Below are 14,468 nucleotides of genomic sequence, written 5' to 3'. Positions count from 1 at the left end.
AGGTGGCAGAGAAGCTCCTGCCCTGGAGAGTCCAGGAGCAGAAGGTCATGCTCTGCTGGGTGGACACCAGCTAGTGGTAGCAGGTGATCAAATCCCCAGATCGTGTTGGATACTGGACACTGTTTGAACTACTCTATCAAATGGGAGGCACCATTTTGCTATCTGAAATCTTAGTGCAATGTTGGAGCCACTACAGGCACATCTTGACAGACATTTTGCATAGTGTGTTGAGTAAAATTAACATGTCAACAGAGGATTCTCTAGCTAGCACAGAATAAACTGCTGTGCTACAGTGGGTCCAACAGGAGCTGCCTACTATAGGGCACTGGCATCCTTCAGTGCTTCACCAGTGCTTCAGTATCATTCACCAAATGTTTGTGGAGCAGGCTCTGATCTGATGGAGTCATTCAGGCTCCTGCTGGTTTCTTGTGCTAATGAGGACAATGCAGACCAATCTGAAGTGGAACTCTCAGAAAGTCTATCTGAGCTGTACCAAAGAAAATTGAGTTAAATATCTGCCACAGCTGGGCCAGGAAATAATATTAATAATAATAATATTAATATGGAAAGAGTCAGAAACCATCTCCTGAAGACAAGCAAAATGCTTAGACAACATCATGACTCAGAGAAGGAAACCAAAGTCAGAGAGTCAACTTCAGGTATTTTTGCGCCTTGAATTATGTCTTCAGTGCCCTTCAGTACAAAACACTCATGAAATGGAGCGTCTGTTAGAAGAGATGACAGATATGCTGCACATTTTATGTTTGACTGAAGACCCGGATAATCTTACAAAGTTTCTAGAGGAAATACTGGAATTGTATATGAATTCTATACTGAGGACCCTTGAAAAGGTCTGGGTACCCACTACAGGCTGGGTACACAAATACCACCGAAGCTGGCATCTGTTCTGCCTTCAGACTTCTTCAGTGATGATTCAGGAGATTTGATATCCAGAGTCTTTATCATCTGCCCTAACTCCCAGTGCTGTTTGCCTACTCACTGAGGGTGTTCAGCTGGAGGAACTGCACACCCAATCTGTCAAAAAGAGAAGGAATAATATATTAGCCACACAGGAGCATGATTGAAATGTCATAGAACTTGCACCAAACTGAGATTCCCAAGATAGCCAAGACTCCCATCAGAAAGGAGAGAGAGCTCATGTTCTTACCTTGCCACTGAGAAATCCCAACAAATGCTTTTGCAGAAAGGAGCAGTGCCAGAGGTTACAAAGGTAAGGAGGAATCTCTTCAATGAAGGGATACATTCACCGTAAAAAAGGTCTATGAAAAAGATGCCTAGAAGCCAGTCAGTATCTGCTGTGGAAGGCCTAAGAAGCAAATGCTCTGATGAAGGTGCTAAAGATCATTATAAGTTACTGCCCAAGAGAGTTGCAGAAACACCAGTACATAAACAGGTCTCTAGGAGACTACTTCATAGGCAGATCAAAGGCCAGTCTTCTGATCCAGGCTGTGATGCTGGTGTTGTAGAAGAGTCTCCAGAGAAGGCCATAATTAAATCAGGTTTAAGAAGAAGTCCATGCATCAGACAACTGTCTTTGAATAGGATCCACTTTGATGTTTTCTATTCTGCGACACAGCCCATCTCACAGAATTCACAGCAAGTCCACCACAGACGAGAAGAGAAGAGCTGCACTCAGCAGGATTTAGCAGACATTAAGCTGCACTCCAAGAGCCCCACTGTCCAGATTCCAAAGAGATTATTTTTTTTATTTATTTTTTTTAGTGAAGTTATTGACCTGTGTAGCCCTGCAGAGCACTTATTTGGAAGGAGGAGAACAAGAAAAGATTCTTTAAACTTAGAAGAGCTGACTCTGTGTCAGACTCTTAGAAAAACACTCATAAATCTGCACAGAAGCTACTCAGTCCTGCCAGTAAAGTACCAAGAAGATCACCTTGCATTCCACAAAACCTGGAGAAAATTCACAGCAAAAGTCCAGCTGCTAAGCAGACTGCAGCAAAGTGTTTGGGAAACTACTTTTGTCATCCTGTGCAAGGGGTCAAGTCACTGTGTGTGTTAATGGAAAGTAAAAGGCTTCACTTACTACAAGTAATGCCAAAGGATTGTACTCCACAAGAGAAACTTTCCCCTCCTTGCAAAGAGGCTGGCTTAGAAATGCCAGAACATAACGACTGATTAAATGATTCGTTACAGAGATGAAGAAAAGGAAAAGTAGTCTGTAGTGACTTACTTCCTTACATCATTCCATTGAATTTCTATGAATTATATTCACCTTCCTTCTGTCTTCCATGCTTGCATAGAATCTGACCAATGTCCACATGATGAAGATGTTTTGTTACTTTTTTATTCCTCTGAAAAAAAAAAAGTAAGAAATGCAGAGATTTCATAATAATTATCATAGCACTGAACTTATATTATGAAAAAAAATGTTAAAATGGGATTTGCCCATTTTAGCAATCAAGGGAAGACTGGTGTAAGGAATTATCAAATAAAATTTGACACTTTATAAGCCACGTCTAATGCTGCCTTCACAATTGTCTGTCTTAAATCATCTGGTCTCATTGGAGTTTTTGGTTTCCCTAATAAAAGATGCTTAAAACTCTAGAAATTAAGTCAAACTGACCTAGAAAAAGACTTCTGAGGGTGTGGGGGGAAGGAAAAGACAAAAAGACAAAGGAAAAGTGAAAAAAGGGAAAGCAAAGGAAATGGAGAAAAAGAAAGGTCAGTCTTAACTGTTGATGGATATCCCTCATTGTAATTGTTTCTGAGGGTCTTATTCATCAGTCTTCTATGAGAATATTACGGGGAAAATTGAAGGCACTTCATCACCACAGCCTCCATTCTACTGCAGATGATCCATTTCATGTGCCATACCAGAATCATAAGTTGGACTACAGCCTAGAAAAATACTTAAGGAGAGAAGGGTAACCGCCAATTATCATGATCAGTTTGAAAATGACAAGTAGATTTAATTTTTGAAAAATGCTGGCACTTCTATTTTATTTATTTATTTATTTATTTATTTATTTATTTTTGTTTAATTTGTCAAAGCAGAACAAAATAAAAATATAAGTATTTGAAACATTTCATATTGTTTCATTATTGTTTCCCTTCCAGTATCTTCTCTGAAAATCCCAGTTAGGTCAGAACCACCTTGTCAGCTAACTGTCTTGCAAGGAACCAAACACTCTGGAGAGAGCAACTTTACATACTTGGAACAAGAATAATCAGGAAGAAATTAAATGAGACTAGGAGGTTTGAAGTTACTCCACAATTTATAAATTGAATTAGGAATAGAGTTACCTGCATGTAAAAGGATCAGACTTCAGAGCAGGATGAAGGACTTTTTATTCTCCTCAGCTGCTTCAGATGACTGACTCATTAAACATACTGACAGGTCCCTATGTTTTTATATATATGTATCATATATATATATTATATATACATATATAAATGCAGAGATGTGCATAGGGTAAGATACCCATACAGGGGTATCTTACCTGTTGCTTCTGCTACATATGGCCTATGTAGCAGAAGCAACAGGTAAGATACCCCTGTATTGCACCAAACTTCTTGTCTCTCTCATTCTAGACCAGTATTTTATTGAAGAACTTTTATTATGGCCCAGGCTTATTATCAAAATGTTTGTGTTTCCAAAATATATTTTCCTTATGGTTTACTAAGGCATTTATCTGCTGTGAAATCTCATCACTGGTTAATGCTCTGAAAGCATTTCTGAAGTTGAAAAAAATACCCCAATTGTAGCTCAGATGTTTGTTTGTTTTTGTAGGTGGAATAAATAGATTAGTAGCAATTGCTACCACAGTCTTTCATGCCTACTTTGTATTGCAAATTGTTTACCAGATGCTCCCTTTTATTTCTTTTATTTGATAGCCATCAATAAACTTTCCTAAACTTTCTTGTGCTGATGTTAAGCAAAAATATCTCCAGTGGAGCCAGTGTCTGTACATTAGCAGAAAGTGGGAATGAATGGGAAAGGTGTCTTATGCTCTTTGCAATAATGTTCAGTACATTACGTACATTCCATTAGTCTGGAAGGCACTTCTCAAATGTCCAAAAGGAGAATCTCTCTTCAGAATAACGCAAAATAGGCAAAAACTAAAGAAGGATATGAAAGAAGTAATGTGTGAGGTCATTTTGCATGAGGTCATTGTAACCATGAAGAGAAATGGATTCTTCTTAAATTTTATTACTGGAGAAAAGGAAATTTTGTACCTGAAGCCAAGACAAGGAGAAAGTACTTCACAGTGGTAAAAAGGCTGGAAAGAGCAGTGACACTACTGAAAGACAAAGACAGCTAGGGAGAAACAATACTGTGAAAACCATGAAAATGTGTTATAGAATATGAAATTTCTATCTGAGATGAATTCCAGACTTAGCAGATGTGCACTGAATTACCAAATCTCAAAATTTCATATGTAGAATTGGGTGACTCCTTTAGTCTACCTGTATCTGAGTTTTCTATCAGTAAAATGAAAATTAAAAGATGAGAACCAAATAAATTTAGCTCAGACAGGAAGGAAAAAATGTATCTTGCAAGACATATGGAGTAATTTTAGTAATCCTTCTAATCTATTCAGAGGCTTTAGCTGAAACACTTTCCTCAGTGTTGCACAACAAACTTTAAAATGGTTGTGAACAGTTGGAAGGAGTCCAAAGAATAAAGGAAAACAATTATAGAAAGAAGTATCGCCCCAAGAAAGACAGAAAAAAAATGCAGTTGTTGAAACTTGAGATAATACAAAACAAGACAACTATACAAATGTATAAGGGGATCAGAAAATAATAAATAAAATTATGTGTTGTCCATACCTGTAGTGGATAATGAAGGACAAGTGTAGGTTGTATGAGAATGCTGCAAAATCTGCATTACAGGAGATCCTTATCTATGAGTTTGGCAAATATCAGCCAGGAATAATGTGCTTCAGGAGTTGCCACTGACTTTAGTGAAACCAAAATTACATATAAATATATATGTATTTATACTTATATGTATTAATTATGTATTTATATTGGCAACCTATGGGATGCCAATATAAATACATAATTAATCATCAAAACATATCATCAAACCAGATGATCATCAAACCAGATGATCTTTAAGGTCCCTTCCAACCCAAGACATTCTATGATTAAAATCTGGTGTTTTGTTCATTGTTTAAATGTATGAATAATTCAACATTCAAAAGATGTTGGCAATGCCATCACTTAGGGAATGTCAGTTTCCTGAACTGGCCTACAGGAGAAAGCTATCCTTCACTTCATTTGTTTTGTAAAAGGAAATTAATTTTGTTACACAACTACTTCCTTCTTTAATATACTTTGAATGCATTGGTGTTACTGAGGGAGATGCCTCATCAAAATCTGCATGTTTTATTTTAGATTTAAACTTACAAAATTTACAGGTTTTTGTTTTTTTTTTTTTGTTTGTTTGTTTTGTTTTTTAATCCAGTAAATTGGAAAATAATGAGAGATATAACACTCTTTCTTCCTCTTGTTATTGAGGGAATTGGACTATTAATAATTTCTTCATTATTTAAATTTAATCTAGAGGTATCTTCAAATACATCATTGTTTTTGTTAAAGGAAAGAAAGCAAGCTTTGAATTTCAAAGGTGAATATTGCAAATAGTGGGTCATTATGGTCAAAACAGTTTTTATTTCCTTTAAGAGATTAGTCTACAAGACACAAAGATTTTAATTATAAAGTACAGACTGCACAATAGAAAACCAAATTTTGATAGAGCGAATTGCTAGCATACTTCTAAAGCTTCATTCATGAAAGACATAAGGACTCGACCATATCCTATTTGTACATGTAGGAATAAGAATGTCTGTGAAAAGAAATGCAAAGTCAACAGGACCTTGAGAAAGAACTGACAGAATAATCTTTCAGAAATAACTCCTCTTCACTGAAAGGAATCTCTTCGCTCAGGCTACCTCTGACTTATTTTCTTCCTCTCAATGCTAAGAGTTTCATTTTGTGTAGTCAGCTGCTCTCAATGGAGACAGCAAGTGTTCCCTGTGCTGAGTGGGTGATGTGCCAGTTGCATTCAAGGAGGCATTGTCTTCCCTGCTGAGGGATCCATCACTTGCCACTGCTTTAGATATGAATGATACTAGCAGCCACACCTCAGGGTAAGAGCTCCTTCCCTTCAAAGCTTGTATTACCAAGGAGTTGTATTACCTAAGTTTCCAGTCTCATTGTTTCTTTAAATCCATTTTATCTGTTTTCAGACTGCATATTACTTGCAATAATCAGCGTAGCCAAGAATTAGATAAAGACCCAGATTTGTACAGTCAGATCACAGAATCTAAGGGAAAACTTGTGGAGAAGAAAAAAAAAAAAAAAAAGTAAGGCCTTTGAGCAGTCTCAGAAGTTTCTGCAGTTTTAAATGTATTTTATATCTGTGTCTTTGCTATTTGATAAGGAATTAGATAGGTAGAGTCACTGTCCCTGGGGGTGTTTAAGGAAAGGTTGGGTGTGTTACTTAGGAGCAGTGGGTGACATCGGTGGTAGGGGGGCAGTTGTACCAGGTGATCTTGGAGGTCTTTTCAAACCTTCATGATTCTATGGCTAAACTCCCTTTCCATTCCGAAAACCAAGAAGCCATGGTTTCCCTATCTAAAACCAATAAACCTTCAGAATGTCATGCCCAGACTGCACCTATGAATTATTTCAGACCTCTATCCCAAGCATTTCCAAGAGTGCTTTTTGGGATGGGCCAAAATCTGAAGATATGAATAGTCATAGACTCCTCTACTCGTCAAGAAATCATTTTAGGATTGTTAATAAAAACTGGTTGTCCACTTAGTATCCTCAAATATCCATGACAAAAAACATATTTTGTTCTCTGGAATAGTATGGCAAATGTGATTTTGTATGTATGGCAAATGTGATTTTGTAATTCCTTTGTGTTCCTGGTTGTTTTTGCCAAGGTGACGTTTATCTAAATATTAGATTTGTACAAATGTCTGACTGTTCAGGACCTGAAAATAAACCCTAAATCAATATGTGCTTCCAAACTAGCTTGTTTGGCCACAGTATTTCAGGCCATTATAAAATGTCTGCTGCAAGTGGTCTTACTGATGCGAATCAGATATTTCCTTCTATGCTTTTAATTTTTAACAGATTTGGGGCAGGAATAGATTACTCTTTCCTATGTAATTCTGACTTGTTTAGACTCAGCTAAAGTATTAAATTGAGGTACATTTGAAAAAGGAAAGATTAGCTCTCTGGTTTGTTGAGTAAAACACTGACAAAACAGAGTGAACATTATTTCATCAGCCAGAAATATATTTTCTCTCACACATGTGGAATGGGGCCAACAGATAATCTGGGCAATTAGACTCTAATGTACCTATTCATAGGCAAACAAGAGGAAATAGTTAATAAGTGTCTGTAAATAAATTGCTGTTTTTTCAAAACAGATTTCAAATGAGTAAAATGTTTTACTTGCTCCTACCTCTATCTCTATACCTCTCAGCAATGTATATGACCTGAGCAAAATCAAGTTCCATACATTAATTTATATGGCATTGCACAGGAAAATCTGGAATGGTTTATTACTTTTCAACCAGTACTTTTCATCATTACTTATTATTCGTGGCATTAAAAGGTATCCAGTTAACATATAAATGTTCTGTACCTAACACAAGAAACATATAGATTCAATGTGTTAATGTATGGGATCACAGGATACTTGTCCCAATGTCTAATACAGAACACTTCTAAGAAACATCCTTGTAAGGCTGCCAACAACTTTTGTATAGATCCCTATGTTCTTCAAGGTAAGTCTTTGTACTTTTTAGCTGTGTAGACCAGACTAATAGTAACCATTAATTACTTCTCAGTGGGTTATCGTACCTCAGCTGAGCTATGGTAACCCACTCTGAAGATACTTTCTTGTCCTAAAACCATAAATAATATATATTATCTCACATTTGCCACAGCCTAAAAATACGTGTACAATACATGCCCATAGCTAGGCTGATGAATGGTAACTTAGTAACTAGCTGTAATTTGGTCATCACTATAAGTCCACTTTTTATCTCATTTTCATGTTTGTGAGGCAAAGTGTTTTGTGTCCTGCAATTAATAACATAACTGTTCACCAGCACAGAAACTCTCGGATATTCATTTGGATCTGTATTACAGGTTCTGTTTCAATGATGAATCTCCCAGAAACCTCAGTGTTATTTTTACTTCCTTATACTGAAAGGAAATTTCCCCTAAATCACTAATTCTTGGCCTAAACTCTAGGGACTGGGAGAAGAGCCATAATTGGAGAAAATTGGAGAAAAGAAGGAGGAAAGATGGAGAGAAGACATTTAAAAAATCTCTGAGTCAGTAGGTGACCTTATTATATGAAATCCTAAGAAGATGAAAGAAATCACTGACCTGAAAATGAACATAAAAGGGTGACGATTAATAAACTGCAGTCACACAAAAGAGAAAAAAATGCCTATATCTTCAATTTGCAACTATAAATGATATCAAAGGAGACTGTCTTATTTCTCTTAATAAAGGAATGAGTCTATATTGCTATCACTTATTATTAGCTTCTTTATTTGCATAGTACTAGGCAATTTGCATTAAGAACCTATTTCTCCCTCCTCTATTTTGTTTGTTTTTCAAATGAATTTATGTTCACAGTGGGAGACAGCATGAGAAACCTTGGATTTAACCACAGAGAATAGCAAGCAGTAGGCAAATTTCCTTTTTTCTCCCCTGCTGACTTGCCAGAAGAAAAAAGATTGCTCAGTCACTGTGCACGTTCAGTTCTCGTCATCTGTAGTCTCAACAGGGGGGTCAGTAAAATGTCAGTGGGATTGCCAGTTAGCATTAAACACGCTGCTGACTTTTTTGGGGGGTGTGTGTATCCTTAGGTTTAATTCTCAATTCAAAAGCCACACTGCTGCTCTGCTGTTTACAGGCTATCATCTCACTAATTTGTATTTGGTTGATTTGCAGTCTTCTCCTAGCTCCTTTACATTTTTGTCTCTTGGGAAACCTCCAGGGCAGGAATGTCTCCACCTTTGTGTCTGCAAAGAGCTAAATATATATTAGGATCTCATTTAAGCACAAAAAATACACAAATCTTCTTCATCACTCACGGACACAAATTGCCTCTACCAGACTAGAATTATCAATACATGTTAGCCCCTGAGCCCCTGTTTAACTACATTGTACCATCATAATGCTGGATTTGTGTTGCTATATTGAGTGTTTTGACAGCACTGATCACACCTCATTCACTTTTTTACCTCTGTACAGACTACTGATGTTTTTTTTCTTTTTTTAAAAAAGTATTAGCTTGCTTAAGAAAGTGATCTGATGTAATGAAATATGTACCTGCAGAGCATGGGACACTGAATAGATGCTACATAATACTGATCAGAGTAACCATAAATTCTGTAGGTGGATAGTATTCCACAATAAAAAACAATGCGTGACTTTTCCTTAGAGTAGTCCAATAAATAATAGATCATTCCTTGCAAATGAGCCCAGATTGGGCAGACAGGTTATAAGCATGCCACGATAGCAAATTAAATGTACCTGGAATTATTCTCTCTCAATGAGTCCTGCTCATAAGTTTTGTTACTCCTCCAAAACTGCACATCTCCATGCAAACTCCCTATGGGCTAAAACAACACCAGAGATGTGTAATTTAAGCATATGTACAGGCAGGTTCCAATGTCTGGAAGATTTCCAAACGCTGTTTAATTCATTAGTATAGGTGTTAATAAAGTGTCTACAAGCCGTAGAAGACTCCAGAGTTTTGGTAATCAAGCAATTTGCATTAAAGAATATGTTCAAGTGCTTGTAAGTAGTTTTGGGATCCAGCTATTCTCAACTTCTAATAAAAGCCTCTGACTACTGAGCTATTCAGCAAATGAAGTCTGCATGCAGCTGTATTCAGATAGAGGACAAAGCCTTTCTAAACTAAAACAGCCTGAAACAAACACTCCAATACTGATAAAACCACCTGATTTTAGGAACTTAGCTAACGGCTTACCTTCTGTAGGTTCTTTTCATAGTTACAGGGTGTAAAACTTGCATGGGACTTACATCTTCACCTAGAAACACAATGTCCCATAAGGTACTGGGAGAGAGCCCAGAGTGACTAAATTCCTCAGTAAGTATCACAGCTAAATACTAAAACTTATATGGAATGATTCCTCTTTTTATGTCACAGGGAAAAACTGCTCATATGATTTCAATCTAATTGGAATTGAATTTGTTTATTGATTGATTAACAACATTAAAAGCCTATCAGTGAATTATTTATCTGGCATCAATATTAGCAGTACAGCAAATAAACCACAACACTAGACATTTACAAAATATTAAAAATATCTATAAATTTGTTAACTGCGAACAAGCCCTTGTAGAGTCACATTTGCATTATGAAATGGTGTCCCTACACACTGCATCCTGCAAGCTGGCACAGGTTGCTCTATCTTTAAATCCTCCTTTTAATCTGACTTATTTTTTTCAAAAATGTCTCTTATTTTCTGTTTAATCTGGTTGATAGTTCTCTTCCCTTCCAGGGTTAGTTACTCAGGAGTAAAAACCCTTTTAAAATAGCTTTGAGTGTCTTGTACATACACATTCTTGTCTCACCAGTTTTTGTTATGCAGACCACACCAGATAGTGGGGGAGTCTGTGAATTCCCCCTCTAATCCCACATAAACCATTTGTTTATGTAGCTCACCTGGTACATGCTATGGAAAGAAATGATAGTTCGCAGTATTTGCAGATGGCATTGTTGACATTAAAAGAAGAAATCCAAGAGCAAAATAGGTGCTGTATGTGCTAAAAGCTCACTTTGCATGTTGGTTTTATATTGCTTACAAACTTGGGCCCTGACAAATGAGAAGAAACTGTTTTGGTGAAATTAATTGTGACTAACAGTGAATAACTGGATACAGAAAGTCAAATTCTCTGATAATTTTATTCATGTTTCACGTATATTGCACTATATAGGAATAGATTGCTTTTGCTTTAGTTTCTTCTGAATAAATGTAAAAATTAATATATAAAGAGGTCTCATTTTAGACACATGCTTTATTCCATTTGTGATTTCCAGTCAATGCTTGCCATGGATAATTAGATGGTCTAGCATTAAATTCTGTTAAGATTAGCAATTTATACTTCCAGTACTTATTTTAAATTAAATGTGGTTATGCACACGTGGGTGTATGTGAATGTGTGTATATTAGAAAGAGAATCCCACACACAGGACATGATTCCTTCCCCTCTCCACCACCACCCTCCAAGAAAAGCAGCTACTGGTTCTTTCTTAAAAAAAAAAAAACAAAAAAAAAAAAAACAACTGAACAAGTCTGAATTTGAGGTACAACATAAAGTAAGTGACATTGCTGGAGGAAAAGAAATAAATAATAAGCAGGTAAAACCAGAATATCAGAAGTGACTATTGGGCAGGAGTGCTGTCTGCTTTAAAGTGCCTGAAGTCCCTGTCAGTTTAGAGAAAAACAAATGAAAATACCCATTTACCTGGTTCTTTAGCGCAAACCCTAAACGACTTCACCCTGCTTTAGGTCCTCAGGCAAAAACAGAAAATGTCAAGACTGAAGAAGATGTGCTGAGACTTATGACCAGAAGGTTTTCAAGCTGGAAGGCAGAAAAGGATCCCTTTGTGGTTGAAGAGGCAGAGTAAATTGCACATGCCTCAGCCTTGAGAGCTTTGGGTTTGTTTGTTTCTGAATTCAAGAGGCTTTAAACAAACCCAAAACAAACAAACAAAAAACATTTTTTTTTTCTTATTTTGTCCCCTTCTCTTTGAAAATAATAAAATGAAATCATTTTCATTAATCTAGTCAGTTTTTTTCTGGCTGTGTGATTTATTAACCAGAACCTGGGTTAATGATACACTGTTTGGGACTAAGATTTATCTCCAAGTCTCTAATTAATAATATTTTTCTTCCCCTTGTGCAAAATTCTTTATGGAGAAAAAGATTATTGTTATTTTTAAATTATTACATTGTAAGCTGCAAATTAGAAACCATCTATGTCCTTAGTCTGCAAGGTCTAGAAGCAGGCTGAAAGTGAAATCTCAAAAACCCCATTGACGATATAGGATGGAAAGAAGAATGCTATAGGATATAGCTATAGGAATAGAATGATATAGAATGTTATAAGGATGGAAAGAGTACCTTTGTTCTGCATAAGATAGACACAGGCTAACACACAAGCTGTTTCTGATCATTATGCTTCCTTTTCACCAGTGGATAGGACTGGCAGTAGTTCAGACATAAAGCAGGTATAAATGTTCCAGCTGTAACTAGTAGGAAAATTGATTATATTGTTTGTGTTATATACAAGTAACACCTTTAGGAGGAATCAACAAGATTTCTCCTGAAACAACAGTTAATAGTCTAGTTAATAACAGCAGGCAGTTAGTTAATAACAGCAGGCAGTAAAGCAGTCCGTCACCTTGGAGATTCTCACACAGGAGAATTCTCAGCAGATTTCTCCTGGGAGGGGTAAGGAAAAAGGATGACACCTCTTCACAGAATTGTCTAGGTTGGAAGAGACCTGAAGAACAAGAGACCTCAAGATCAAGACCTCTTGTGCCCTGCTTTTCTTGTTCACAAAAAATACATTTCAGAAGCATCAGAAAAGTTTGTCCTCTCTCACAAATACTTGAGTTTTAGTTTTTAACCATTAGATTAAATACTGGTATACAACCATTCCATATTATTTGTCTCCAAAACATACTTTAAGAGAATTTCTGATTTAGGTGAAAGCACAGGAGCAGTTTAGGTCACTGAATAATCATTGAAGAGAGCAGTCAGATAATGTACTTTTTATTATTTATTTATTTACCTATTAGTATGAACAAAATGTTATGTATTCCTGGAAGCAGCAACCGTTTCCAGAATCAATACATCCTATACATCTTGTCCAGCTGTGGACCCAGCTACAGCATACATCTCTGCCTCTGGCAGGGATGGCTGGAAAATGGTGGGCGTGAACAGTGCTCCCATGAGGGTGATTTTTCTAGTCTTTCATCTGGTGCAATTTATTTGCTTGGGTTTGAGTTGCCTATTGTTACCAGTTTTCTAGGTGATGTGAGAAAGCTGCAGTTATATGTCAAACTACAGATTTAGTTTAGACAAAAATGGGTGTCTGGTGATACACATCTCAAAATCTGCTGTTGGTAGATGGCTGGAGGGCTGTTGTTTCAGGCAAGAGATCAGTGAAAGGTTTGGGATGATTTGCCTGGTGGTAGTAGTAATTATACCAATAGGACTGGAGTGACTCACAATCCTGGCAGTAAGCCAGACCCTCTTAAGTCTGCAGGGAACCTAAAGGTCACTCAGTTTTCAATTAATTGGTTTCTGGGGGCTCGCACTTTTCTGTGGCTTCCCTAAACTCTTAGGAGGGCTTACTTTTCTGCCTGTGCTACTTTCTGTTTTTATTGGCTTTCTAAAATCAAGACGCACCCTTCCTCTTTATTGTACTTGTTCTTCCCTGATATTTCAATAAGAGCACAAAGGCTACATTTGAATGTCCTTATCTTTATGCAGATGTACTTTAGATGTATCTTTCATTCTCAAAAGTCCTAAATAGCAATATTGATTTAAATGTCTCTTTGTGATACATCTTGATAAGATGAGATACTTGTGTATTTCTTGACAAGGTGATGCAGACAGCAGACACAGAGTCTAAATGAAACACTGGTGGACATCACTGTTCTGGTTTTCATTGTTATCAGATTATTCAGCAAAGCAGGTTAACCAGTATTTTGAATTTCTTCTAGGTGGGAATACAAAGAAGTAAAATGACTTTACTAAGAGGTGGAGATGGGGGTAATTTTTCATGCAGCTTGACCCATTTTAAAGTGATATTTTTTCTTCTAAATCATCCTAAGAAGTGTGGTATCTACGTCTGTCCACAGAGTATGCAAATAATTATGATAAATTGTTTTATCTGAACACCTACATTTTACATTACTGAAAGTGGACATGAGACGTACATGTACAATAAACCAGTTGTGCAAGTATATTTGAACATTGGCTTCATAGATCCCAAGAGAATGATATGAAACATTGTTGTGCAACTATAATCACCTATAGACTATTGGTCACTAAGATTGAAATAGGGAGTGGTTTGTATTTCTTTGGAAAATATTGTAAATATTTGTCATTTTTATTTATATAGGAAAGAAGAAACTGTACGACTATTATAGAAAACAAAGTTTGTGGGGCTCTCTACAGATGGAGGTGAACAATGTGAACCAAAACATATTATACTATTGCCAAAAGTTGAGCGCTGAACCTCGTGTCCTGTGTGAACCTTTAATGCTGAAGTATGAAACTCATGTGATGAAGTATGTGACCACATCTATCAGTTAACACTAAGCTCAGACTCATGGAGTTTTATGTTTGACCCACCAAGGAAGACACAAGACAAATAGTCTCGCTCTGGTTTATAAGCAC

At 36.6% G+C, this 14,468-nt stretch overlaps 1 long non-coding RNA gene and 1 pseudogene across 2 annotated transcripts; one reads left to right on the top strand and one right to left on the bottom strand.

Moving 5' to 3' along the window:
- The first annotated feature begins 562 nt into the window (after positions 1-562).
- Positions 563-2,178, top strand: LOC137855297 (treslin-like; annotated as a pseudogene).
- Positions 2,179-7,275: 5,097 nt separating this feature from the next.
- On the bottom strand, positions 7,276-12,301 carry LOC137855443 (uncharacterized). Of its 2 annotated transcripts, none has more exons than XR_011095728.1 (4): positions 12,180-12,301; positions 11,521-11,637; positions 10,019-10,079; positions 7,276-9,044 (listed from the first exon to the last, which is right to left on the bottom strand). It is a non-coding gene; the product is annotated as an uncharacterized lncRNA (long non-coding RNA). The 2 variants fall into 2 exon arrangements; XR_011095729.1 differs by lacking the exon at positions 7,276-9,044 and adding an exon at positions 9,559-9,644.
- Positions 12,302-14,468: the final 2,167 nt, after the last annotated feature.

Source organism: Anas acuta, chromosome 4 (genome assembly GCF_963932015.1).
Source record: "Anas acuta chromosome 4, bAnaAcu1.1, whole genome shotgun sequence".
NCBI classification, from domain to species: Eukaryota; Metazoa; Chordata; class Aves; order Anseriformes; family Anatidae; genus Anas; species Anas acuta.
This window is presented reverse-complemented; position numbering and strand designations above follow the sequence as displayed.